This window comes from Pristis pectinata, chromosome 11 (assembly GCF_009764475.1).
Source record: "Pristis pectinata isolate sPriPec2 chromosome 11, sPriPec2.1.pri, whole genome shotgun sequence".
Taxonomy (NCBI): Eukaryota; Metazoa; Chordata; class Chondrichthyes; order Rhinopristiformes; family Pristidae; genus Pristis; species Pristis pectinata.
The window spans coordinates 11,562,179-11,590,022 of record NC_067415.1 but is presented as its reverse complement, the minus strand read 5'-3'; the positions used below and the strand labels follow the sequence as shown (position 1 = coordinate 11,590,022).

General features: G+C 41.7%; 1 long non-coding RNA gene across 2 annotated transcripts in view; it reads right to left on the bottom strand.

The window, feature by feature from the left end:
* Nucleotides 1-12,665, bottom strand: part of LOC127575648 (uncharacterized) — a 60,059-nt gene extending 47,394 nt beyond the window's left edge. Inside the window, exon 1 of one of the 2 annotated variants that reach the window (XR_007957108.1) lies at nt 12,480-12,665. This is a non-coding gene — a long non-coding RNA (uncharacterized LOC127575648). Of the gene's footprint in view, nt 1-10,871; nt 11,015-12,479 lie in introns of those variants that run through there. The other variant, XR_007957109.1, reaches the window with a different exon arrangement.
* Nucleotides 12,666-27,844: the final 15,179 nt, after the last annotated feature.

The following is a 27,844-nucleotide window of genomic DNA, read 5'->3' as shown; positions in this document are numbered from 1 at the left end:
TGTTTGTGAGTTGCTTTGAAATGTATATTAATGAAAGAGCAAAAAAAGACCTGCATTTATAAAACACTTTTTCTGAACTCAGGTTATTTCTAAATAACGTAGATAGAATGTAACCTTTGTTATCATGTTATATGGCTAACTATGAAGGGATGACTCTTTTAGAATCGGGGATCTCTCGACCAGTAGCCTGCTCATAAGTCGTAGTGTCAGCTGACTTCAGAAACCTTGATGTGGGAACAATTGGGACTGAATTGTATACCAGCCAGGCAACAGCTTTCCACTCCCAGGGAGCATAAAAAACCTGAGATATTACACCAATACAAGTTTACTCTGCTGTCCAATATCATGCACGGTCCTCACCATTTTATTTGCCTAATGCCCATATCCCTTAATTCTAAAGGTTTTCAGATATCCTGCAAATTATTCAATGACCAAGCATCCACACAGCCCTTTGGGATGGAAAATTCTAAAGATTCCCAATCCGCTAAGTACTGGATTTGTTCCTCATCTCAATTCCAACCCGAATTCAGGGACTGTGTACCTATAATTTTAAAGCAAGCGATCTCTCTTTGTCTGCACTATCCACCCCTCTCAGAATCTTGTTTGATTTGAAAGAGTTACACAGGGTAAAGGCAAAACATTCCCCCTTCATCCATGAAATCAACCTTTTTGACCTCTGCTGAATTTCCTCCCATGAAACTTCATATTTTCCTTGGTATAGAGAGAGCAAAACTGTAAATTGGTAAGTTGGTTTATTATTGTCACATATACTGAGGTACAGTGAAAAACTTGGTTTTTGTATGCCATCCATACAGATCATTTCATTACATCAAGGCATTGGGGTAGTACAAGGTAAAACAATAACAGAATGCAGAATGAAGTATTACAGTTACAGAGAAAATGCAGCACAGGTAGATAATAAGGTGGAAGGTCATAACAAGGTAGATTGTGAGGTCAAGAGTCCATCTTACAAAGTACTGTAGATATTGTCTTACAAAATCATTGTTCTATTATAGCAAAACTTCTTTACTTTTGTTTTCTGATTTCCTTGCAATAAAGACCAATCCATTGTTTACTTTCTTAATTGCTTGTTATACTTGCATGTTTATTTTCTATATTGTGTACAAGCACACACAAATCTCACTGTATACCATCATGGGAAAGTTTGGAGGTTAAAATGGGGTTAGGCGAGGATAAAGAGTATATGGATGCTCAACAGTCAGTCTGGAGTCAGTAGGCTGAAGGGCTTGTTCCTTTGTTGTCTGACTCGATTTGATGATAGGATACAGAGGGTGGTGGTGCATGGGTGTAATGAGAGGTGGACCATTGCTGGGACCATTAGTGACTTGGATGAAAATGTAGGTGGTACTGATGAAATGAAAATTTAGTCATGGATAGTGAAGAAAGTTGTCTAAGCGTACAGTGGGGGTGGAAAGTTGAGTGGAGCAGTGGCAGATGGGATTTAATCTAGACAAGTGTGAGGTAATGGATGTCGGGAGGTTAAATTCAGCTGGGATATAGACAGTAAATGGCAGGGATCTTACAACATTGATGTACAGAGAGATCTTGGGGTGCAAGTCCTTAGCTCCCTGAAAGTGGATCGGGTGATGAAAAAGGCACCTGGTATGCTTACCTTCAGAAGCATTGAGTATAAGAGTTGGGACATCATATTGCAGTTGTGTACAACATTTGCTCGACAGCACTTAGAATATTGCGTACAGTTCTAGTTGCCAAACTACAGGAAGGATGAGGTACCAATAGAGAGAGTGCAAAAGAGATTTACCAGGATGTTGCTGTAGTTAGAGGGTGTAGTTATAAGGAGAGGTCTGATAGACTGGGTTTATTCTCTTTGGAACATAGAGGGCTGAGGTCTGAACTTATAGAGGTTTATAAAATTCAGAGGGGCATCGACCGGATAGATAGTCAAACTTTTATCCAGGGGCAGAGGAGTCTAGATCTAGAGGGCACAGAATTAAGGTGAGAAGAGAGAAATTTAAAGGAGATCAGAGGAGCAGGTTGTCCACACAAAGGGTAGTGAATATCTGAATGGGCTGCCAGAGGAGGTGGTGGAGGCAGATACAATAACAACATTTAAAAGACATTTGTATAGGTGCTTGGAGGGATACAGGCCTAACGTGGGAAAATGGGTTTAGTGTAAATACATATCCTGGTCAGTATGGATGAGTTGGGCCGAAGGGCCTATTTCTGACCTGTAATGTTCTATGATTCTATTTACTGGGATTTCATCATTTAAGAAGGATTCTGTTTGAGCACTCTTCCCACAAAATAATTAACCTTACATGTTCTCACATGTTGGTGCTGGAAGCGTGGAGACACTTGCGGGCTGCCCCCGGAACACTGTACGCCAAAAGATGTATTTCACTGTGTGTTTCGATATGCATGTGACTGATAAAGATATCTTATCTATCTGATCTTATGTTACTCCATCCACCACTTTCTTGCCGCTGTCAGGCCTACTCCCACGGACACCTCCCAGCCTGCACGTGCAGGCATCTCCCAGTCTCGCCCAGCTAATAGGATTCACCTGCTGCTCTTTCCAGACTCATCGCCTGCAGCCTATTTAACCCCAGTTTTCATTCACAGTCCTTGTTCACTCATCGAACCAGTCGGTCCCAACCAGTTGCTCCTAGCTTTACTCTCCCTGCCCAAGGTTATCTTGTTGCCTGCGGTGTTTACTTTCTATTCTCTTCTGTATAGGGGCCTCTCGTGGCTTCTTATTTTGCGGTCTATTATTAGCGTCATCATTCACTGCTAAATCATCTCCACTGCTCTGCTTTTGGGTCAAGCCTCCTCTACAATCGTGACAGGATGAGTGAACCAACGACTGACCCAGCAGAGTACGCTCACCTAAAGGAAGTCATCCACCGACATGAGCACACGATCAGGATGCAGCAGGAAACCATTGACCATCTGTCCGCCACTCTCATCCAACTCTCTGCCTTGGTGCAGCAAATCTGTGCCAGTCAACCGCCTCCCTCTGACCCCCGGATTCCCGTGCCTGAATGCTTTGATGGTTCTCCAACCTCTACAGCCATGACATTTCTACAGTAAAACCATATATGAGCCTGATTAGATTTCAGATCTCTCAGTGGGAGACCATTTTGGAGACAGTGATCATAACTCCTTGACCTTTACCAGAGTCTTGGAGAGGGATAGGAGCAGACAATATGGGAAAGTATTTAATTCGGGGAAGATGAATTATGATGCTTTCAGGCAGGAACTTGGGAGCGTAAATTAGGAACAGATGTTCTTGGGGAAGTGCACAACGAAAATGTGGAAGTTGTTTATGGAGTACTTGCATGGGCTTCTGAATAAGTTTGTCCTAGTGAGGCAGGGCAAGGATGGTAGAATGAAGGAACCATGCTGACAAGAGATGTAGAATATCTTGTCAAGAGGAAGAAAGAAGCTTATCGAAGGTTTAGAAAGTGAGGATCAGACAGGGCTCTGGAGAGTTGCAAGATAGCTAGGAGGGAGCTTAAGAATGGACTTAGGAGAGCCAGAAGGGGGCATGAGAAGGCCTTAGCAAGTAGGATTAAGGAAAACCCCAAGACATTCTACACATATGTGAAGAATAGGAGGATGACTAGACTGAGGGTCAGACTGATCAGGGATAAGAGGAAACGTGTCTGGAGTTGGAAGAGGTAGGGGAGGTCCTTAATGAATACTTTGCTTCTGTATTCACCAGTGAGAGAGACCTTGATGTTTGTGAGGATGGCGTACAACAGGCTGATACGCTAGGGCATGTCAATGTGAGGAAAGAGGACGTGCTGGAACTTTTGAAAAACATTAGGATAGTTAAGTCCACTGGGGCTGGACAGGATATATCCAAGGTTATTATGCAAAGTGAGGGAAGAGATTGCTGCGCCTTTGGTTGTGATCTTTGCGTCCTCAATGGCGACAGGAGTAGTGCCAGATGATTGCAGGGTGGCAAATGTTGTTCCTTTGTTCAAGAAAGGGGGTAGGGATAAACCTGGGGATTACAGACCAGAGAGTCTTACTTCAGTGGTGGGCAAATTACTGGAGGAGATTCTTAGAGACAGGATTTATGGGTACTTGGAGAAGCATGGGCTGATTAAGGACAGTCAGCATGGCTTTGTGAGGGGCAGGTCGTGCCTCACGAGCCTGATTAAATTCCTTGAGGATGCGACAAATCACATTGATGAAGGTAGACCAGTGGATGTGATATACATGGATTTTAGTAAGGTATTTGATAAGGTTCCTCATGGAAGGGTCATTCAGAAAGTCAGGAGGCATGGGATCCAGAGAAACTTGGCTGTGTGGATTCAGGATTGGCTTGCCCATAGAGAGAGAGGGTGGCTGTAGATGGAGCGTATTCTGCCTGGAGGTCTGTGACCAGTGGTGTTCTGCAGGGATCTGTTCTGGGACCCCTGCTCTCTGTGATTTTTATAAATGACTTGGATGAGGATGTGGAAGGGTAGGTTAGTGAGTTTGCTGATGACATGAAGGTTGGTGGTGTTGTTGATAGTGTAGAAGATTGCTGTAGGTCACAACAGGACATTGATAGCAGAGTTGGGCTGAGAAGTGGCAGATGGAGTTTAACCCGGAAAAGTGTGAAGTGATACACTTTGGAAGATCGAATTTGAAGGCAGAATACAAGGTTAATGGTAGGGCTCTCAGCAGTGTAGAGGAACAGAGGGATCTTGAGGTTTACATCCATTGATCCCTCAAGGTTGCCGTGCAGGTTGATAGGGTTGTTAAGAAGGCGTACGGTGTGTTGGCCTTCATTAGTTGGGGTATTGTGTTCAGGAGCCGTGAGGTAATGTTGCAGCTCTATAAAGCTCTGGTTAGACCACACTTGGAGTATTGTGTTCATTTCTGGTCACCTCATTATAGGAAGGATGTAGAAGCTTTAGAAAGGGTGCAGAGGAGATTTACCAGGATGCTACCTAGGTTGGAGAGCATGTCACATGAGGATAGGTTGAGCAAGCTAGGGCTTTCCTCTTTGGAGAGAAGGAGGATGAGAGGTGACTTGATAGAGGTGTACAAGATGATAAGAGGCATAAATTGAGTGGACAGTCAGTCTTTTTTCCCAGGGCAATCATGACTAACACGAGGGTGCATAATTTTAAGGTGATTGGAGGAAAGTATAGGGGGGATGTTTTTTACACAGAGTGGTGGGTGCTTGGAATGCACTGCCGGCAGAGGTTGTGGGGGCAGATACATTAGGGACATTTAAGACACTCTTAGATGGGCACACGAATGATAGGAAAATGGAGGTCTATGTGGGAGGGAAGGTTAGATAGATCTTAGAGCAGGATAAATTGTCGGCACAACAACATGGACCAAAGGGTCTGTACTATGCTGTAATGTTCTATGTTCTGTGATACTAAGTGCCCCTGATCATCACAGAGCTTGGGAACCATGAACAGGTGAAGATGAATAACAGACACATATATGGGATTAGTATCAATGGTTGCTTGATGGTCAGCAGAGACATGGTAGGCTGAAGGGCCTGTTTCTGTGCTGTATGTCTCTTTGATCCCATGACAAAAGAAATGCCTCCCAACATAATGAGTGTGCTCTGGCCAGTCTCTTAGCTGGAATGTTTATAGTTTTATAGAAGTTGATTCCAGTCTTGAATATTCATAAGGGACACACTGATGCTGAAACAGCGTGTGTTGAAATATTTCTCTTGGCTTATGTACTAATGAGCAAAACTCCCAATGCCAGCTAACCAAAAAGAGGACAACAAATGATTTAAGTTAACTGTTTGCTCAAAAATTAAACATCTGAGTTGCAAGTAGGGTGGGAGTTGGCAGCATTTGGAAAATCCATCACCAAGGACCGAGCTAATGTTTGGGGAATGAATTCAAACAAAGGCTCGTTTTAAATAGCGGTGTTTGCTTTTAACAAATGCTGAGTTTCGACAGGACACATTAATGTGACTTAGAGAGAGGAAGGATACAAGCTGAATACTGATTCCTTCATGCCAACTCTGTCATGAAGTGTAATTTCCTTTCGAGCCCTTTTTGCTTTCGCATGTATGTAAGAATTCTGCTGAGAAAGCACTGATTTTAAGGAACTACAATTCCAAAGAACGCAAAAAACTGACTGTAAATACTGCAACCTAAATTTTTTTTAAAATATTTACTGTCTAATAGTTCAGACTTCCAGCACCAAATTTGACCATATTTAATTAATAATGGCATTGCATCATTTTACCAGTTAGCAAAGAGTTCCCACCAATGCCCTTCTTATTAACATGGATTAAGTGATTTTCTGCACCCTCTGTCTCATGGAGTCCATAAATAAAGTTTATAGAGTTAGACAGTACAAAACAGGCCCTTTGGCCCAACTGGTCCAAATCTCATTTCAATTTGAGGATCCTTGGAAGATACAAGTGCAAAACTTGGTTTTCATGTCATTTAGAATCAAATAAATGGTCGGTGCTCTCTGTCTCTCTGTCTGTTTCTCTCTCTCTCTCTTTCTCTGTCTCTCTGTCTCTTTCTCTCTCAATCTTTCTCTCTCTCTCAACCCAAAATGTCAGCTGTCCAGTTCCCTCCACCGATGCTGCCTGATCCGCTAAGTTTCTCCAGCAGTTCATTTTTATTTGCGCCAGATTCCAGCATCTGCAGTCTCTTGTGTCTGGAACATAGAACAGTACAGCACAGGAACAGGCCCTTCAGCCCATGATGTCTGTGCCGACCATGATGCCCAGTGAAACTAATCCCATCTGCCTGCACATGTTCCAACAGAGAAAATGTTTCCACTTATGTGAAAGAACATTACCGGAGGCCATCGATATCAGATATTTCTTGGAAACTCCAACAGAGAATTGAGAAGAAACACTTTGACCCAAAGATGGTGAGAATATAGACGATACCACAGAGCTGTTGAAGTGAACAGTAAGAAATTTAAGGAAAGGCTCCTTCACAGTCCTGGGCCATTAATATAAGCCTCTGGTTTGGTAACCATAATGCTACTGTGCATGGAGGAATGTTAGACTGTTCATGGTCTATGTGAAAAAGTAACCAAATCCATGCCTTAAAAACAAAACAGGAAGGATTATCAAAGTGATGTGAAGAAACATTGAAGCAAAATGCATATTAGAAAAATTTCCATTTTCAGTTGGGTGCCAACTGATCAGACCAGAACAAGAAAAATGGCAAACGTCTTCAGCACCTTCCAAGAAATAAAGAGCATTTGGAAGTCCCCCCTTACAGCAAAACATGAGTATGTTCCAGCTCAAACACAGAGGCTATTCCTTACTATTACAAGAATTAAAACCATCTCAAAAACTTTCCGTAACAACATTTGCTCATTGGGAATTTTGGAAGGTTTCAGATTAATTTTTGATTTACTGGCAATTCTAGAAAGTTGGTCGGGGTAAGATTCCAATACAACAGCAAAAAATACTGCAGAGCCTGAAAATCTGAAATAAAGTCAGGAAAGGCTGAAAATACCAGCAAGTCAGGCAGCAAGAAGCAGAGTTAACACTTCAAATCATTTGCTTTTCATTAGAACTGGGAATAATATTCTATCTTATTTGCTATATGCTTCCAGCATTTTCAGCTGATATATGTAAAATCATAAAATATCAATATGTAAAGTTATATTTCATAAACTTAATATCAAGTTATATTTTATTATATAGCTTTTATAATATATTACACTATAAATGTATTAATATGTAATATAAATTTTATTATATATTTTATATATTATGTTATCTGGTTATATTTTAGAAGGAATGGCAATAAAGGAAACTCAGTCATTGATTGTATATTTAAGGATAGATGGGTATAGTAGCAGAATACAAGATGGACTCTTGATCTCTCAATCTACCTCGTGATGATCTCGTGCCATATTGTTTCCCTGCACTGCACTTTCTCTGTAGATGTTACACTTTATTCTGCATTCTGTTATTGTTTTACCTTGTACTACCTCAATGCACTATTGAATTGATCTGTAGGAAAAGTATGCAAGAGATGCTTTTCACTGTACCTCAGTACATGTGACAGCAATAAACCAATTCCAATAATAGAACATAGAACATAGAACAATTACAGCACAATTCAGGCCCTTCGTCCCACAAAGCTGTGCCAAACATGCCCTTACCCTAGAAATTACTAGGCTTACCCATAGCCCTCTATTTTACTCAGCTCCATATACCTATCTAACAGTCTCTTGAAATACCCTATCGTATCCGCCTCCACCACCATTTCCGGCAGCCCATTCTATGCAGTCAACACTCTCTGAGTAAAAAACTTACCCCTGACATCTCCTCTATATCTACTCCCCAGTACCTTAAACCTATGTCCTCTTATGGCCACCAATTCAGCCCTGGGGAAATGCCTCTGACTATCTACCCTATCAATACCTCTCATCGTCTTATACACCTCTATCAGGTCCCCCCTCATCCTCCGTCTCTCCAAGGAGAAAAGGCCAAGTTCCCTCAACCTACTTTCATAAGGCATGCTCCGCATTCCAGGCAGCATCCTTGTAAATCTCCTTTGCACCCTTTCTATGGCTTCCACATCTTTCCTGTAGTGAGGCGACCAGAACAGAGCACAGTACTCCAAGTGGGGTCTGACGAGGGACCTATATAGCTGCAACAATACCTCCCAGCTCCTAAATTCAATTCCCCGATTGATGAAGGACAATACACCATATGCCTTCTTAACCACAGAGTCAACCTGCGCCGCCACTTTGAGTGACCTATGGACTCGGACCCCAATATCCCTCCGATACTCCACACTGCCAAGAGTCCTACCATTAAGACTATATTCCACCAACATATTTGACCTACCAATTCCAATGATTAAATTTTTGGATTAATACCCAGAGACCTAGACCATTGACCCAGAGACATGAGAATTTATCATATTATAATATATTCACAGTCACTAGCACTCTGCATACTATGATACCTAGCACCATTCTCTGCCTTCTGCTTATGAAATTCAGGTCCATTAATGTCTATACATGTCATTATTAATATATATAAATGTATTCATAAGTCATAAAGGTACAGGTGTGATTCAGGCCTTTTGGCCCACCATGACAACCATTAAATCCTATCTCTACTAATCCCACTTACCAGAACTTGGTCTGTAGCCTACTATATCTTGGAGATTCAAGTCCTCATTCATATGTTACTTAAATGTTATGAGAGCACCTGACTTCACCACCTTCACAGGCAGAGTGCTCCAGATTGCAACCACCATCTGGGTGAAAAAGATACTTCTTCAGATCTCTTCCTTCTCACCTTAACCCTATACCCTCTTGTCTTAGACACCCCTGCCATGGGGATAGGTTTCTTATTATCTCGCCTATCTGTGCCTCTTCTACTTCTATCAGGTTCCTCCTCAGTCTCTTCTGCTTCAAGAGAAACAGGCCCAGCCTATGCAGTCTCTCGATGTAACTGAAACATCCCATCCCATCCCAGGCAACATCCTGGTGAATCTCCTCTCCACCCTCTTCAGTACAATCATCTCCTTAAAGAAAGCACACATACATATACTGGCAGCGAGTCAACATTATATATCCTTAGATGTCCAAGTTTGCATATTGCACAAAATTAAGTGCTCCGTAATCGAATGTTGAAAGAAGACCAAAATTATCAATTTAGACTATATTATCTAAATTATGTTATCAGAGGTGCAAATCAGGCAGTGGTTGCAACAGTTAGTGGGAAGTGGGGAGCACAGCTTTTGAAGAAATGAGAGAAATTTTCCTCCCTTGACCTTTGTTTCATACCTTACATTTGACTTTGTCTTTCTCACCTCATCCCTAAACACTTCAGAAGTGACTGCGTTCTAGACTGGTTTTACATTGAGCTCGGGCAAGTGAAAATACAAATTACCTTCACTAATCAAACTCCTCTTGCATCTCTTCAAATCATCAAAACAATAGTATGAATCAGATTGAAAGATCTGAAGTGTGATTCACTTTCTGGAAACTGTGAAAGATTTCCCAGATATCACATCTGATAAATTAACGCATCACACAGAAAGGCTTTCTTTCTCTTCTTGGCTCAAGCTAATTTTCTAAGTCCTTCTGCTTACAAATATGTTTCAAATATGTATTCATCCTGTAATGATTTATTTAAGATAAGTTCTTTATTAGTCACACGTACATCGAAACACACAGTGAAATGCATCTTTTTTGTAGTGTACTGGGGGCAGCCCGCAAGTGTCGCCATGATTCCGGCGCGAACATAGCGTGCCCACAACTTCCTAACCCGTACATCTTTGGAATGTGGGAGGAAACCGGAGCACCCGGAGGAAACACACACAGACGTGAGAACATACGAACTCCTTACAGACAGTGGCCGGAATTGAACCTGGGTCACTGGCGTTGTAACAGCATTATGCTAACTGCTACACTACCATGCTTGCCCATTTGACTGCTGTTTTCCCATTCTGCCTCAAGCTTTTTCTTAACCTTTTAGCACCTCCATTATAAAGAACACTTAATCTTTCTCTGTGGTACTGGCCTCTGTCTTAGTATTCACATCTTCCAGTCAAAATTTGCTATATATAATATATGCTTCACCCATATATTTGGCACTGCCAGTCACAATAATACCTGCCAGTCTCCCACAGTAAACTTTAGTTCTTCCAAAACTCTGTCATCTATAAACTACCAAATCCTGCTCACATGCACTCCATTGTCACTGATCTACATTAACTGCCATTTCTTCAATGCCTTAAATTTAGACCTCTCCTTCTCATAATTAAATCCATCCCTCCTCATCTCTGTCTGACCAGCAATGGATGGAAGAAATTTAAAATGATTAAAACATTATAAGCAAAATATCAAGTTAAAATACAAAAATAGTTAAAAATGATAAACTAAACTTAAGATAATTTGTAAAAGGAACTTACCTGCCCTCTTAACTCTTGATATGATATGAAGCCTTAGAATTTCTATTGAAATCAATAGGGTCTTGTTACCCACATTTAAGCTGGCAAAGGGCCTGAATGGTGATTAGCGCCCACGGCTACAAATTTCTGATAAGTTTTAACAGGGCTTCTTTCCTTTTGTACTCCAGGGCTGTTCTGAGGCACAGATCCAGCAATGCTGTTATTGGGTGGCACAGCAAGCTTGAAGGAACATTCAGCATACTCTGTTTTCTCAATTGTGACATGCTATTCGCAGAATAAATACGAAGCAAAATGGACACCCATAGCCCTGAATCTATCGTGGCAATGTGGAACCTGTTTTGCAGCCTCTGATCAGAATAACATTAGAGACAACCCAGTCCTAATTCTAAACATCATCTGCTCAGTAAGTTTGGAGAGTTATGGTAGTTAAGCGTTTGTTATTAGTTTGTTGAAGCTCGGACTATTGATCCAGAGTCATGAAAGCTTTTCATAGAATTATAGAATGATTTCGGCAGGGCTTCCACCATCGTCACTGGAAATTTGAATTCAAGTAAACTAAATAAACCTGAATCTCTCAAATTGTCTTTTAAAAATATTGGGCTCTTGAATGTCCTGCAGGGATGGAAATCTGCCATCCTTACCTAGTCTGCTATATAATTTGACTGGTTCTTATCCCGCTACACTACCGTGTCTGCCCATTTGACTGCAGTTTTCCCATTCCACCCCAAGCTTTTTCTTAACCCTTTAGCACCTCCGTTATAAAGACAATTTAATCTTTCTCTGTGGTACTGGTCTCTGTCTTAGTATTCACATCTTCCAGTCAAAATTTGCGATATATCATATATGCTTCACCCATATATTTGACACTGCCAGTCACAATAATACTTGCCAGTCTTCCACAGTAAACTTTAGTTCTTCCAAAACTCTGTCATCTATAAACTACCAAGTCCTGCTCACATGCACTCCAAGATTCTTGTCCCAAACCCTTGTCTTTAAACTGAACTGGCCTAGAAAGCTTCTTGGTTCAGGGACAAGGAGCAAAAATTACCTACTCAACCAGCTCTGTGAATGAGCAAGCAACTTGAGACAGGATTGGGCTTTGCTGTATTGTATTTGAGGTGTTAACTGGTATAAGGTTATGGATAGTCCTCCACTGTGCCAATGAAAAGGAGAAGCACTCATGTATGATAACAGTCCAACAGCCAGCTGGATCCATAAAGAGAGAAGTGCGACTTCGACATCAATGTCAAGCCGGGCACCTTTGGCAGTTTATAAGATTAGTTCAGTATCCTTCAGAGAAATAACCCAGGAAAGGTCAGTCACTTGGTCTCTGCCCTGCTTCTCTGAAGTCTAATTTTGATCAACCAGGTCAGAAAATACTCCTTGCTATTGTTTTTGGAAAAAACAACTAAGAAGTTCAACAGCATAGCTTAAATGAAATCAAGAAAAAAATCAATAATTGACATTTGTGGTGGCTTAGTCACAAAACATACACTTAAGATCAAGCTAAAACAATGGAGAAATTACAAGTCATAATAACCAAACACTAATTTCTTAAAAACAAATGCTTTTGTCCATTTGAGTTGAAATATCCAATGAAAGTCTTACTGTTTCTATGAAGCAGTTTGCATATGAAGAGAGAATCGAACCATCCCTTTCCTTGTCAAGATTATCTCCAAGAACAAGTCAGATGCTTCTTTGTCAGAACAGATCTGTTCTGTCTCCCAGTGTGTTCTGTTTGCGCAGCTCAGTATGAGAGCTGCTTATGCATCGGAAAGTCCCTCTCTCTCTCTCTCTCTCTCTCTCTCTGCTCTGCTCTGCTGCTGTGGTCACTGCTCTAATGAACAACAAAACTTCCTGTTCTTCTGATTTGTCATAATCTGTGATATCAAAGTCCATGGAGGCAGCGAAGCAGCACACAAGCCAGTTTTGGTTCGGCTTTCATCTTACCTCAGTTCGGTCGGTGTCTCACTCACCTCCAAATCACAAACTCACAGGGTAGGGCAAGCGGTTAGCGTAATGCTTTACAGCGTCAGCGACCGGGGTTCAATTCCGGCCACAGTCTGTAAGGAGTTTGTACATTCTCCCTGTGTCTGTGTGGGTTTCCTCCGGGTGCTCTGGTTTCCTCCCACATTCCAAAGACGTACGGGTTAGGAAGTTGTGGGCATGCTATGTTGGCGCCGGAAGCAAGGCGACACTTGCGGGCTGCCCCCAGAACACTACACAAAAGGTGCATTTCACTGTGTGTTTCAATGTACATGTGACTAATAAAGAGATCTTATCTTATCTTAAATCCAGTTTAAATCCCATTCACCAAGGCTCCTTAGACAGCACCTTCCAAACCCATGACCTCCACCAGCTAGAAGGACAAGTGCAGCAAAAGCACAGGGACCACCACCACCTGGAAGTTGCCCTCCAAGCTACACACCGTCCTGATTTAGAAATACATTGTTGTTCCTTCACCATCGCTGGTTCAAAATCCTGGAACTCTTTCAGTAACAGCATTGCGGGTCTACCACACCGCAAGGACTGCAGCAGTTCAAGAAGCAGCTCCCCACCACCTCTCAAGGGCAAACTATAGGGATGGGCAATTAAATGCAAGCCTGTGAAGCCCACATCCCTTGTATAAATATATTAATAAAAACATTAGAGACTGTCAGAACTATCCAGGCTGACACCTTGGTAAAATACTGAGAGAGTCTGTTGCAAACAGAGAATGGTGCTATCTTTAGGTGTGGTATTAAACCAAGGCTCTTATGTGTCCTCTCAGGTATATATAACAAACAACACTATTTTGAAGATAACCAAAGTTCTTTCCAGTGTCCCACGCACTGGATGACACAGTAATTCGAGCTCCTACCTCACATCCCCAGTGACCCAGGTTCAATCCTGACCTCCAGTGCTGTCTGCATGGAGACTGTATGTTCTTCCTGTGATTGTGTGGATTTCCTCCATGTGCTCCAGCTGACTCCAACAGCAGAATGATGTACTGGTAGGTTAATTGGCTGCTGTAAATTGCTGCTTAGTTAGGTAAGTGCCAAAGAGTAAAAAGGGGAGTTCATGGGTTTATGAGAAAGAATGAGTTGCAGGAATACAGGAGAGGGAGAATAGGACTGCTGGGAGTTTGCATGGATCCAATGGCCTGAATGGCCTCTTTTTGTATCTAAGTAAAAAAGTTAAAAATATTAATCATTCAATCAACATTACAAAAATTAGAATATCTGGTCGTCATCACATTCCTCTCTTTGAGAGCTTGCTGGATGCAAATTAACTGTAGTGTTAATGAGACGAGACTAGATTGGCTGCATTTGTTTTACCTGAAGTTCAGGAGGTTGGATGGTGGGGTGGGGGATGGGGGAAAGGACTTGATAGATATAAAATTGTGAGTGGGATAGATAGGGTACAAAGTAAAAATCTTTTTTCCCATGGTGGGGGTGCAGAGGTTTAAGGTGAGAGGAAGGAAGGTATCTGAGCAGGGACTTTTCCACACAGAGAGTGAATGGAGTCTGCAATTGACTGCCTGAAGAGGTGGTGGAGGCAAATACTCTCTCACCTTTTAAGCAACATCTCAACAAATACTTAAGTCAGCAAGACAGAGAAGGATATGGACTTCACATGGGTGAAGGGGATTAGTTCAGATGGGTACAACACAGCATGGACAGGAGACCAAATGACCTGTTTCTGCATTGTACAATTCTATGACTCCATGAGTTTCCCACACTGCAATTGTAACCACACTCCCAAGTACTGAGATTGATTCCCTTCATGCTGGGTAAAAGTCCTTGAATTCGCAACCCGGCAACATTGTGGGAGAACATCCACCTTTCAGACAATGGTAATTAGTTTATTATTGTCACATACAGAGAAAATTTTTATTTTGCATGCCATCCATACAGATCATTTCACAATATCAATACTTCAAGGTAGTACAGGGGAAAAACAATAACAAAATGCAGAATATAGTGTTACAGAATAAAGTGCAGTGCAGGTAGACAATAAGGTACAAGGCTGTGATGAGTAGGTTGTGAGATCAAGAGTCCATCAGTATCATGCAACAGGTCCATTTAATGGTCTTATAACAGTGGGATAGAATCTGTCCTTGGGCTTGGTAGTGCATTCTTTCAGGCTTTAGATGGTCAAACTTAAGATTAGCCACCAACTTCTCAAGGGGCAAGTTAGGATGGACAATACCCATGTTCTGAAAATGTATAAAAGCTCACTGTAAAATTGAGCATGAATCTCCATAATGCCACTGACTCTGTTTTATACTTATTAATTCTACAATTATGGAAATGGTTTATGGTTGGTATAAAATAATTCAGAGCAATGTAAAAACTGCGATAAAAAGTCTTTCTTTTATCAGTTTTTCAACATTGCATCTAGTCCCATTTTTGCTAATTTTTTCTTTAAACCTTCTATGACTGATATAGTTTTTAAAGAATGGGATAGATTGGGTATTCCTCGTTTTCAGGATCTGTTTGTAAGAGGAAATTTTTTAATGCTTGAACAATTGGCAACTAAATATAATTTGCCAAGAACTCACTTTTTTCGATATTTGCAAATCAGAGATTTTCTCCGATCTCAAGTATATACTTTCCCTATAAGTCCTGATAAGAAATTAATAGATGTAATTTTTAATTTGAAGCCTTTTTATGATGCTTCAATATCTAAGATTTATGGTAGATTATCAGGAATGAATAAGGTCCCTTTAGACAAAATTAAAAATGCTTGGGAACGCGATCTGTAGATTTCAATTTCTGAGGAAACCTGGAATCAAATTTTTAGCCCGGTTAATACTTCATCATCATGTGCGCATCATTCCCTCCTTCAGTTTAAAGTGGTCCATAGCGCTCACCTGTCCAAAGATAAGTTATCACGTTTCTATTCAGATATATCTCCTTATTGTGACAAATGCAATAATGGAGAGGCTTCTTTAATCCATACGTATTGGTCATGTCCAAGTTTGGAAAAATTCTGGATAGAGATATTTCAAACTTTTTCCATACTTTTTAAAATAAATTTTAAGCCAAATCCTTTAACTGCATTATTTGGGATTGTTGGAGAAAAAGATATAATTTTGGAGACTTCCGACTTACACATATTGGCTTTCATTCCTCTTATGGCTAGGAGGGCTGTATTGCTTAAATGGAAGGAAACCATTCCTCCCACTCATGCTCCATGGTTATGGGATGTTATGTCATATCTAAATTTAGAGAAGATCCATTGCTCTATTTCTGGATCTGTTCTGGACTTTCAATTATTATGGGGACCCTTTTTGAACTACTTTCAAAACCACTGATTTGGTGCTTAATGTACAGATATTTGCCAATACTACTATGTCTTTAAGATGTTATTAAACAACTTTGGTTTTGGTAGTGGGGTTAGATTTTTTTATAATAAAATTATTCTAAACTTATCAATATCAATTGATATCTTTTTTGTTTATCAATAAAAAAAAAGAAAAAAAACATTGCAGCCAGACATGCTGAAATAAGTACAGGAAATCAGGCCAAGTACAGGAAATCAGAATCCCAGAATCAGAATCAGGTCTATTATCACTGATATATGTCGTGATAAGATTTCTTTATTAGTCACATGTACATGGAAACACACAGTGAAATGCATCTTTTGCATAGTGTTCTGGGGGCAGCCCGCAAGTGTCGCCACGCTTCCGGCGCCAACATAGCATGCCCACAACTTCCTAACCTGTATGTCTTTGGAATGTGGGAGGAAACCGGGAGCACCCGGAGGAAACCCACACAGACACAGGGAGAACATACAAATTTGTTGTTTTGTGGCAGCAGTACAGGGCAAGACATAGAAATTACTATAAGTTATAAAATAAATAGTGTGAAAGAGGAATGATGAGGTAATATTCACAGGCCATCCAGAAGCTGTTCCTAAAATGTTGACTGTGGGTCTTCAGACTCCTGTACCTTCCCAATAGTAGTAACGTGAAGAGGGCATGTCCTGGATGGTGAGGGTCCTTAATGATGGATGCCGCCTTCTTAAGGTACCGCCTCTTGATGATGTTCTCAATGGCGGGGAGGGTTGTGCCTGTGATGGAGCTGGCTGTCTACAACCCTCTGCAGCCTCTTGCAATCCAAGGCATTGGAGCCTCCATACCAGGCAGTGATGCAACCAGTCAGAGTGCTCTCCACCATACATCTATAGAAATTTTACAATGGTCACAAACTTTGAAATGGTAATAAAATTTGAAATGGTAGTGAAAAACAAACTGCTCGAGGAACTCAACAGGTCGAGCAGCAGCTGTGGAGGAGGAAGGACTTGCTGATGTTTCTGGTTGAGACCCTGCATCAGGACTCAGTGTGGAGAGGGAAGATAGCCAGTGTAAAGAGGACAGGGGCCGGTAGGTGATGGGTGGACTGAGGGGGGATGAGGGATGATGGGCAGATGGAGCCAGGTGGGGGGATGGGAGGGTGAAGGTGGAGACAGCTGCTGGAGGGTGATAAGTGTGGACACAAAGGCTACCAGTGCTGGAATATGATAAGTAAGGAAGATGATAATGGAAAATGGTAGCATAGTTTTTAACTTACTGGGCTACCAATCCAGAGATGAGTCTAAATCTTCGCGCAGGACCTAGGTAATCAAAATGTGTTCAGTCAAAGCCATATTCCCGTGAAACTACCAGATCTTTGCAAAAGGTCATTTGGTTCACTATGTCCTCTAGGCAATGAAATCTGCTGCAGATGATGGAAATCTGAAATAAAAACAGAAACTGCTGGAAACACTCTGGGAGAAAATGCTTTTGTTATTTTACTTCTCCTGGTGAATTTGGAGGAACTTGTGGATGCAGCATTGGTGGCATCCTGTCAGTGCCCTGATGTGCCTGCTGTAAGTAGTGTGGGTTTCCAAAGCATATAGGAGGTCTGGGAGCACTGCTGCCTCGTGTGAGCTTTGTGCCAGATGTGGGGTCTTGATTTCCCTCAATCGATAAAAGGGTGTGCTGACACAGTGGTGAACTTCATCATCAATGTCTGCCTTCATCAAGAGGTGCTTCCTGAGTTTCCAAAGGTCTTACTATGGACCTTTGTTTTTGGATAGTGTTGTGCAGTGCAGACGGGTTGGTAGGGGATTCTTATCACATGGACATTGACCAGAAAGCCCATCCTGTTGTATTCTTCATTGCATAAACGGATGATGACTTGGAGTTTGTCATCCAAATGTACATGAAAGCAAGTTTCAGTTGTCTATTGCAGCTCAGCTACTGGTGTTGTGATGACCTTGTTTCTCGAGTAGGGGAGATATTGGTTGAACAGTTTCATGTTAGTGCTGTAGCTTGGAGGAGAGGTTCAGATTTTGACACTGATCTTCACTAACACCAGATGTGTTGTCAACCTTTTGGTTTAACCAGTTGACAAAATTGCAAAATTTAAACTTCAAGGCTCAAGAATATTGAACACTGGATATGGTCTCTCCTCGTTCAGAATGTGCACTGAGAGGAGCTGTGTGATTCATTTGAGAGAGTACATGGTGGTCAGCATGGACAGAGTGGGCCAAAGGGCCTGTTTCTGTGCTGCATGACTCCATGACCCTGATACACTGTCCTCAGTTCTGGTTGCCTCACTATAGGAAGGATGTGCAAGCCATAGTGAGGGTGCAGAGGAGATTTACAAGAATGTTGCCTGGATTGGGGAGCATGCCTTATGAAACCAGGTTGAGGGAACTCGGCCTTTTCTCCTTGGAGCGACGGAGGATGAGAGGTGATCTGATAGAGGTGTATAAGATGATGAGAGGCATTGATTGTGTGGATAGTCAGAGGCTTTTCCTGGAGCTGAAATGGTTGCCACAAGAGGACACAGATTTAAGGTGCTGGGGAGTAGGTACAGAGGAGATGTCAGGGGTAAGTTTTTACTCAGAGAGTGGTGAGTGCGTGGAATGGACTGCTGGCAATGGTGGTGGAGGCGGATACGATAGGGTCTTTTAAGAGACTTTTGGATAGGTACATGGAGCTGAGAAAAATAGAGGGCTATGGGTAAGCCTAGTAATTTCTAAGGCAGTGATATGTTCGGCACAGCTTTGTAGGCTGAAGGGACTGTATGTGCTGTAGGTTTTCTATGTTTCTATGCCTCTATACATGTAGGAACAATTAATGACAGCCAAGCAGACAAGTAACTTGTCAAATGAATGGAGAAGGCGGAGAAAAGAATTTACATTTTATCTTAAACTGACATTGGCACATAAACCAGAACAAATAAAAGTAAAGATGCTATTATTTCTCATTGGCCACAAGGGCAGAGCATTGTAATGTAGCATAAAACTCTTAAATGAGAGAATGATACTGAGGAACCAACAATCAAGACCTATGACAAGATCCTGGACAATATGGATCAATTATCTCCAGAGCCGTTCAAAGAGGGCAGTCATCAATGAGAAAATACACCACTGCCTTTAATATGCCTGCATAACCTTCATGTGCCAGAGGAAAAGAGTGTTTGAAGACCAAGGCCATAACACGGCATTAAGCTCATAGCCTTTGAGCACATGGAGGGCAAGCACAAACAGCAGAGGAGAATGTAACCAAATAAGTTACCTATTCAAGCACAACCTGTCCCACTAGTGGCAGAGTCTGCTGATCTCACCTCAGATAATAATCAGGCTAGAAGCGAGGTGGAGCAAGTCATCCTCAACCTTGATGGACTGCCTAAAAGCAGAGACCAGCTAAAGACAGTAGATCTTCTTTTCGTAAAGATATCAGTGAACTATCAGCAGGCTGCTCGTTTCATAGCCACTTTTCTGATATTTTTTCCTCATTCCAGTTTCATCTAAGAGAATTTTAAATCCCCTGTAGTTATGGCGGGCATTGAACTCATATCTATGGATCATTAACTGAGTTCCAGGGATTTCTGGTTCAGTAATTTAAATCATTATGCTGAGCATTCCGACAAGCAGTTGAAAACAGAGGTAGAAAATAAACACATGATTCAATCTGCCATTTATACAATGGTTAGAAACCACTCATACTGTGAAACTAAGCTTCACATTTGTGGTTTATGATGTTCTTTCCTGAGGACAAAAAAAACAGCAGTGTAAAGTCAGCACATTCATCTGAGAGGAAACCTCATGCCTGACCTAAATTCCATTCTTTTGAGGCTGCAGCATACTCACAACACCCAGGCTTGTCTCACTAGCAACTCTCTTGCTTTCTCTACTGTGTACCAGTCAAGTAGCAAATTCCTTCAATGCTATGTTAGGAAGGCCAATTCCTTTTAGTCCAATGACAAACTCCATTCTCTAACCACCATCTCTATCCCTCTTTCTGTCAACTATCTTTCACAGAATCTTGGTGTCATATTTGAACCTGAGTTGAGTTTCAGACTTCATATCTGGGCTGTCAGCAGACTGTTCACTTCCCTAATTTAACCTGAATCATCTAATCCACTACTTAACCATGATTTTCTGTCTCTGTGTCTATCAAATCAAGGCTCATTCACTCCTCACTCTTATCTTGTAGACCTGCATTGGCTATTGCTTAAGAAACATCTCAATTTTTAAATCTGCACCTATTTTCTCAATGCCCTACTTCATCTTGCTCCCTTTCTGTTATTTCCTTTTGATTACTTATAGCCAAATCCTCATCCCTACATTTAATCAGTTCACTACAGGTAGTTCTACCTTCAGGTATTACATTTCCAATCTCTGCAAATCTCCACCCTCCCTTTTATATCTGTTTCCTTCTTTAAGAGATCATTTGAACCCCAGACCTTAAACTCAGCTCTTTGTCATCCACTCTAAAATCTTCTTAGGAAGTTTGCCATCAGTTGTAGTTGGATAATTCTACTCCAAAATGTCTTGGGATGCTTTAGATATTTTGGAATATGAAGCAGTATTGTTGTGATGTCATGTATAAGTTTTCATTAAAACTGCAGGTATTGAGCAAGAAATGCAAGAAACACACATTTGAAGAAAATAGGTTCTATTTTGGAAATCAGATGAAAATTCCCTTTGGAACAGGAGCCATAGCTTAAACCCCATTGGAGATCGGTGTAGCTCAACTTTCCGCTGATATTTAGATGGAAAGCACAATGGAGCAACACAAAAAGCGCTGGGCGACCTCAGCAGGTCAGGCAACATCTATGGTGGGAAATGGATAGTCGACATTTTGGGACGAGATGTCAACTGTCCATTTCCCTCCATAGATGCTGCCTGACCCATTGGGTTCCTTCAGTGCTTTTTGTGTGGCTCAGATTCCAGCATCTGCAGTCTATTGTGAAACCACAATGAACTCAGTTGTTTATTTTGCTTTCCTTTAAAATAAAATAGATCGGTTGATGTTTTTAAAAGTGGCAACAACTGGTTACACTTTCATGATCACATATTTCTCTCTTAAAATAATTTCTGTAATTTGATATCTAGGTTACACAGATCTTGCTACAGCTATGAATTGATGGATATCCTTTGAATGAAGAAGATACTCAGAGGTGATGTACCCTTTGGATGTGAAGAGGCTTTACCCGAAAATCTCAGTGCAGTACAGTTTGCTCCATTCATTCCTACTTAGTTCAAAATCCAGAAGTTCTTCAAAAGGATCTATGGCAAAATATCCCAGGGCACCATTCACCATGCTTCAGTGTTGGAGTTTATTGAGCTGGTTCCATACATGTCACCCTTTATGGACCAACACACCAAAGTTGCCAACCTTCCTCTGGACTTTGTAACATAAAGAGGCTCAATATGACTCCTGTTTGTCCCTGATCCTATTACATATTCATCTACTAACAAAAAAGACGTTTGCTGTCATATTTTCTCAACCAATACAGCTGTAGCTATTTCCTCATGGTTTGTGAATATTTAGAATTTTCTGCCTCAGGGTGACTGCATTTGTTCATGGAATGAGTTTATCACAGGGAACAAGCATTTGTAATCAATGGAGACACAAGAGACTGCAGATGTAGGGTCACAACCCAAAATGTCGACTTTTATCACTGACTTATATGATGTGAAACTGTTGTTTTGTGGCAGCAGTACAGTGCAAAGGCACAAAATTACTATGCATTACAAAAATAAATAAATAGTACAAAAACAAGGAATAACAAGGTAGCATTCATGGACCATTCAGAAATCTGATGGCAGAGGGGAAGAAGCTGTTTCTGAATCATTGAGTGTGGGTCTTCACATTGCTGTATCTCCTCCCTGATGGTAGTAATGAGAAGAGGGCATGTCCTGGATGGTGAGGGTCCTTAATGATGGATGCTGCCTTCTTGAGGCACCGTCTCTTGAAGATGTCCTCAATGGCGGGGAGGGTTGTGTCCATGATGGAGCTGGCTGAGTCTATAACCCTCTGCAGCCTCTTGCGATCCTGTGAATTGGAGCCTCCATATCAGGCTGTGATGCAGTAAAAATGCTCTCCACCGTACAGCTATAGAAATTTGTAGGAGCTTTGGTGCCATACCGAATCTCCTCAAATTCCCAATGAAATAGAATTGCTGGCATGCCTTCTTCATGATTGCATCAATGTGTTGGGCCCAGGATAGATCCTCCGAGATGTTGAAACCCAGGAACTTGAAGCTGCTCACCCTTTCCACTGCTGAGAACTGATGTGTGTTCTCTTGACTTCCCCTTCCTGACGTCCACAATCAATTCCTTGGTCTTGCCGACATTGAGTGCAAGGTTGTTGTTGCAACACCACTCACCCAGCCAATCTATCTCACTTCTGCACACCTCCGAGATTCTACCAACAACAGTGGTGTAATTTCCCTCCATAGATGCTGCCTGACCTGCTGAGTTCCTCCAGCACCTTGCATGTTGCATTTGTAATCCGTGCTTTCCACACTCCCAGCCTTCCAAGTCCGATTCCAAAATAAAACCATATTCATTGACGTACACTTGTCAGCATTTTAGTAAATTAAGTAAATTTTAACAGATTAAAACATGCCTGTGAGTGTCTGAGCTCAAGGAAACAAGTGCAATTCAAGTTCAAGTTCAAGTTACTTTATTGTCATTCACCATATGCCATAAAAACACATAGAGGAATGAAATGTCATTTCCCCCAGATTCACACAACAGAGGACATACATAAAACAGAGGACATACAATAAAGGCAGACAAAAAACTTATGCAAGTACAAATAATGCAAAAAACGGTATATACATAACACAAATTTAGTGCAGAGTTAGTGCAAAACCAAGTTAGACAAAAAAAATACAGAACTCAGTGTGTTGCACTAATTGTATAAACATGTTCAGCAGCTGCCAGAGTTCTTACCAGGGTTTTTGACACGGCATTTGTCTGAGACTGCCTCCAGGGTATTCAGGAGCCTGACAGCCTGTGGGGAGAAAACTGTTGTACAGTCTAGTAGTTCTGGCCCGGATGCTCCGGTACCAGGGCATTAATTCAAAGGCACATTATGAAAGCCTGCAGTAAAACCTTTCCTGATTATTTCATGAGAATGTAAGAAATAGGAGCAAGTGTTGGGCATGAGCCCAATAAGACTGTTCCAATAAACTGCATCGCCATTCAGCCCAGGTATGGAAGTACACTACTTCACAGCTTGAGCAATCTAAATTCAGTTGGGACCTCTGGTGCTGTGTGTGTACAGTTTGCGTTCTCTGTCTGTGACTGCGTGGGTTTCCTCCAGGTGCTCTTTGTACTCTTGATTCAGAAATTTATTTCATTTGGATTCAGCTGACTGGAAGATTCAGTGCTTTACTAAGAGACAGTATCTTTTTACCCAGACTCTGATGAAAACGGTCCAAAATTCTGGCCCTTTCCTTATGTTTTGCCACTTTGAATGTTTCTCACCTAGTGTGCAATGTCATGTCACTTGAATTAGTGTAAATTACTCATTTAAATGGGGAAATACCTTACATCTGGATATTTTTAGCCAATGTAACTAAATTTCTGCCTTGCTTCTGCAAAGAAAGTCAAAAATTGGAATGCAATCAACCCTGTCCTAACTAGAATCATCAAGTTTCCATGTCTTTGAAAGAGGTGTTCAATTAGTTCCGATGGTTAGTTAATTCATTATTGTTCATTAATAGTTATTTCTGGAGTCACCTCCATTGCAAGAGCCTAATATTCTTTGAGTTGAAGAGTCTCAAAAGACTTGGAATTTAATGATTACAAGTTATTAAGGATTCACAAATAATCTCAGGTTGTAATCAATGAAACGAAATGCTGCCCAGGAGTACACTGTAGCAGGCATGGAAGTACTTCATACATCTACAGTATATAACTTCAGTAACACCTGCAAAACTGGGTACAAACCTGTACATTGAATGTAGAATGGTGCAGCACTAGACAGGCCATTCAGCCCATGATGCTGTGCCAATCTTGATGCCAATTTATACTAAATGTCGTCCTCCTGTGTATCATCGATATCCCTCCATTCCCTTCATATTCATGTGTCCATCTGAAAGCCTCTTAAACTCCACCAAACTGCCTGCTTCCACTACTACCCCTGGTAACACATTCCAGGCACCTACCACTCCACAGAACCATAGAACAGTACAGCACAATACAGGCCCTTCGGCCAACAATGTTGTGCAACTTTTAAACCTCACCTAAGATTATCTAACCCCTTCGTCCCACATATTCCCCTATTTTAAATTCCTCTATATGCTTATCTAACAATCTCTTGAATTTGACCAATGTACCTGCCTCCGCCACCACCCAAGCAGCGCATTCCATGCCCCAACCACTCTCTGGGTAAAAAACCTCCCTCTGATATCTCCCTTGAACTTCCCACCCATTACTTTAAAGCCATGCCCTCTTGTATTGAGCATTGGTGCCCTGGGAAAGAGGTGCTGGCTGTCTACTCTATCTATTCCTCTTAATATTTTGTAAACCTCTATCATGTCTCCCCTCAACTTCCTTCTCTCCAAAAAGCAAAGTCTTAGCTCCCTTAGTCTCTCCTCATAATCCATACTCTCCAAACCAGGCAGCATCCTGGTAAATCTCCTCTGCACCCTTTCCAACGCTTCCACATCCTTCCTATAATGAGGCGACCAGAACTGGACACAGTTTTACACTCTCTGCATAAAAAAACTTACCCCTCTTGATGCCTTTAAACTTCCCTCCTCTCACCTTAAGAGCATGTCCTCTGGTGTTTAATGTTTCTACCCTGGGGAAAGGATTTCTGAATGCCTGCCCTATCTATACCTCCCATGATTTTAAAAACCTCTATTAGGTCTCCCCTCAGCCTCTGACACTCTAGGGAGAACAACCCAAGTTTGTTCATCCTTTCCTTATAGTTCATACCCTCTAATCCAGGCGGCATCCTGGCAAAACTCCGCTGCACCCTCTCCACAGTCTCCACATCTTTCCTATAATGGGCAACCAGAACTGCCCACAATACTCCAAGTGGAATCTGACTAAAGTTTTATAGAGCTGCAACATGAAATCTTGGAACTTTTTACCCAACAGCAAGACCAGGAGCACCTTCAGCAGAGGACTGCACCAATTCAAGAAGGTGATTCACCACCATCTTCTCAAGGGCACCTAGGGATTAGCAGCAAATGAAGGCTTGGTTGGCAATGTCCCAATATTAAAAAATGAATTTAAAAAAAAATGATTTATTGGCCTTGGTGTGAGTGGGATAGGTTTTACTGGTTGGGAAGTCTTGGAATGGAGTCCAGAAGCAAAAGCCAAGTTTTCACTAGTGAACACTCCTACATAGAGGATGGTAGAACTTTGGAGCTCCCTTTAGCAAGTAAAAATGTTAACTTAATTGTTAATTTTACTCTGAGATTGATGGATTTGTGATAGTTGAAGTTGTTAAGGAATACGGAGACATGGAGGGTATGGGTGGTTGTTGGGGGGGAGGCTATAGATTAAGGTCACAACTCAACTACCATGATGAAAGAGGTTCAAGGGACAGATAGCCTACCTTGTTTCTAAGCTTTAAATCTCCTATTACAAGTAATTCAGATGAGATGGAAAAGTGGCAAAATTATAGTTGGAACTAATAGTTTCTGTGGCTCGAGTGGAAACTATCACTTGTTAATTTGTTTACAGAAATAACTAGTATCTTCCCTTTAAGAATAACTTTGTTAACTTCTCCACCCACAATGTTGTTTTGATTCTATCTTGGTCTCTTGAAGTAAATTTCTGTTTAGAACAAAGTTCATCAAGGCAGGACCTATGACGGACTGAAAAGTTTGCCATCAGCACTGTTGTGTCATTGGTTATGATAAGCACACGGGGAACTGGAGGTGGGAGAACCCCATTTGGCCACTTGAGAAAGAATTCCAAAGATCTGAAACCTTCTGATTAAAGAAGCTTCTCCTCAACTGTAGTAGGAGAGCACATAGCTGTCAAGTGACAGTAACAACACTGACCCCTCTGGTCAGAGGACAGCATTGCTCCTCGGATCGGAAGCGACACCACTGTCAATCAAGGTGTGGCTCCACCCCACCCATCAGGTGTGGGCATAGGGATTGGACTAGGAGAGCACCTTTGTTCCTGAAGCTGCCTGACCATTGGCCTTGGCAGGCACCTTTGTCCTTGACCTCCAAGCCACTGGCCTGTCTAAATTACCTGGCTTGGCCTTCCAGCACTATAAAGTGTGTTGCACTTCCCTGGCCCTTCCTCTTTCAACTACCTCAGGAATAGTGAGACAATGCTGCAGAGAGCACTGGTAAGAGTGTGCACCCCCACATGGTTTGGGAGCATCTTAGTCGGATTCCAGGGAGTGTTAGGGCCAATGCTTGTTTGGGTCAAGGTATTCAGGCATTGAAGTGTTTATCCCTTTATAAGCTGTACCTTGTTTAGTGTGTGTGTGTGTGTGTGTGTGTGTGTGTGTGTGTGTGTGTGTGTGTGTGTGTGTGTGTGTGTGTGTGTGTGTGTGTGTGTGATATCTCGTCCTCGTTGCGATCCCCCCTCACGTTCGCGGTCTCCTGCGTGTGTGTGAGTGTGCATCTGTTCCTATTCATTCTGTCCCTGCATTTTCCTTTGTGATCCCTGCATTTTTCCTTTCCTTTCCAAATCCTGTGTCCAAAGTCCTCCATCTTTAAGATTCCAAAAGAACTTTTTCACACAACACCATCACAATCATAAATTAATGAAGCTTATCCTCAGACTATGTTGTCTGGTTCTATATCCTCAGGTTCTTCATCATAGAGTCATACATTATGGACACAGTTGTACCCCACAAATACAGGCCACTTGGACCAACAAGTCCACTCTAACTGTCAAATACCCATTTCCACTATTCCGGCACTAATCCCATTTTATTCTGGTTACATTCCCCTCAACTCCTGTTAAGGAAATTTGCTACGAATTAAGGTCAATTAATCTGCTAATCTGCACGGCATTGGGACATGGGCAGAAACAGAAACACCAGAAGGAAATCCATGCAATCACAGGGACCATGTGCAAACTCCACACAGGCAGCATCGGAGGCCAGGATTGAACCTGGATTGCTGGAACTGTGAAGCAGCAGCGCTGCTAGTTGCGTCACTGTGCCATCTGAACAACTTCAAAAGAACCCAATTCCAAATTCCAACCAAGCTCTCGGTGAAACTTTTCTTCCTGATATCCGTTCTAAACCTCTTACCCCTTACCTTAAATTATGCCCCCTGGTTATAGGTACCTTGCTGGGGGGGATAAAGTTTATTAATTTTTCCCCATCGAAATCCTTCATAATTTTGTACATTTCTATCAGGTTACTTCTCCATTCCAACATTATCTGTTATCATATAAAATTAAACATCAAAAATGCCTTCATGCCACATGAATTTATGATACAGAATTGGATAGCTTGGGACAAGTCCTGCTCCCCTACTTGTTGATGCTGACGCTCCAAACAAGCTTCCAAGTCCCCATTCATCAACTAAACCCATTGGTATGACCTGGGTTTTTCTTCTCTCTTGTATACATGTATAACTTTCTCTTTGGTGTATCTCTGCTATTTGATTCAAGTGTTTCATTTGGTGACAAGCTGCACGTTCTAGCCCTCATTCTGTGTCAAGAAATTGCCCTGATTGCCCTACCGGATCTGTTGGTGATAATCT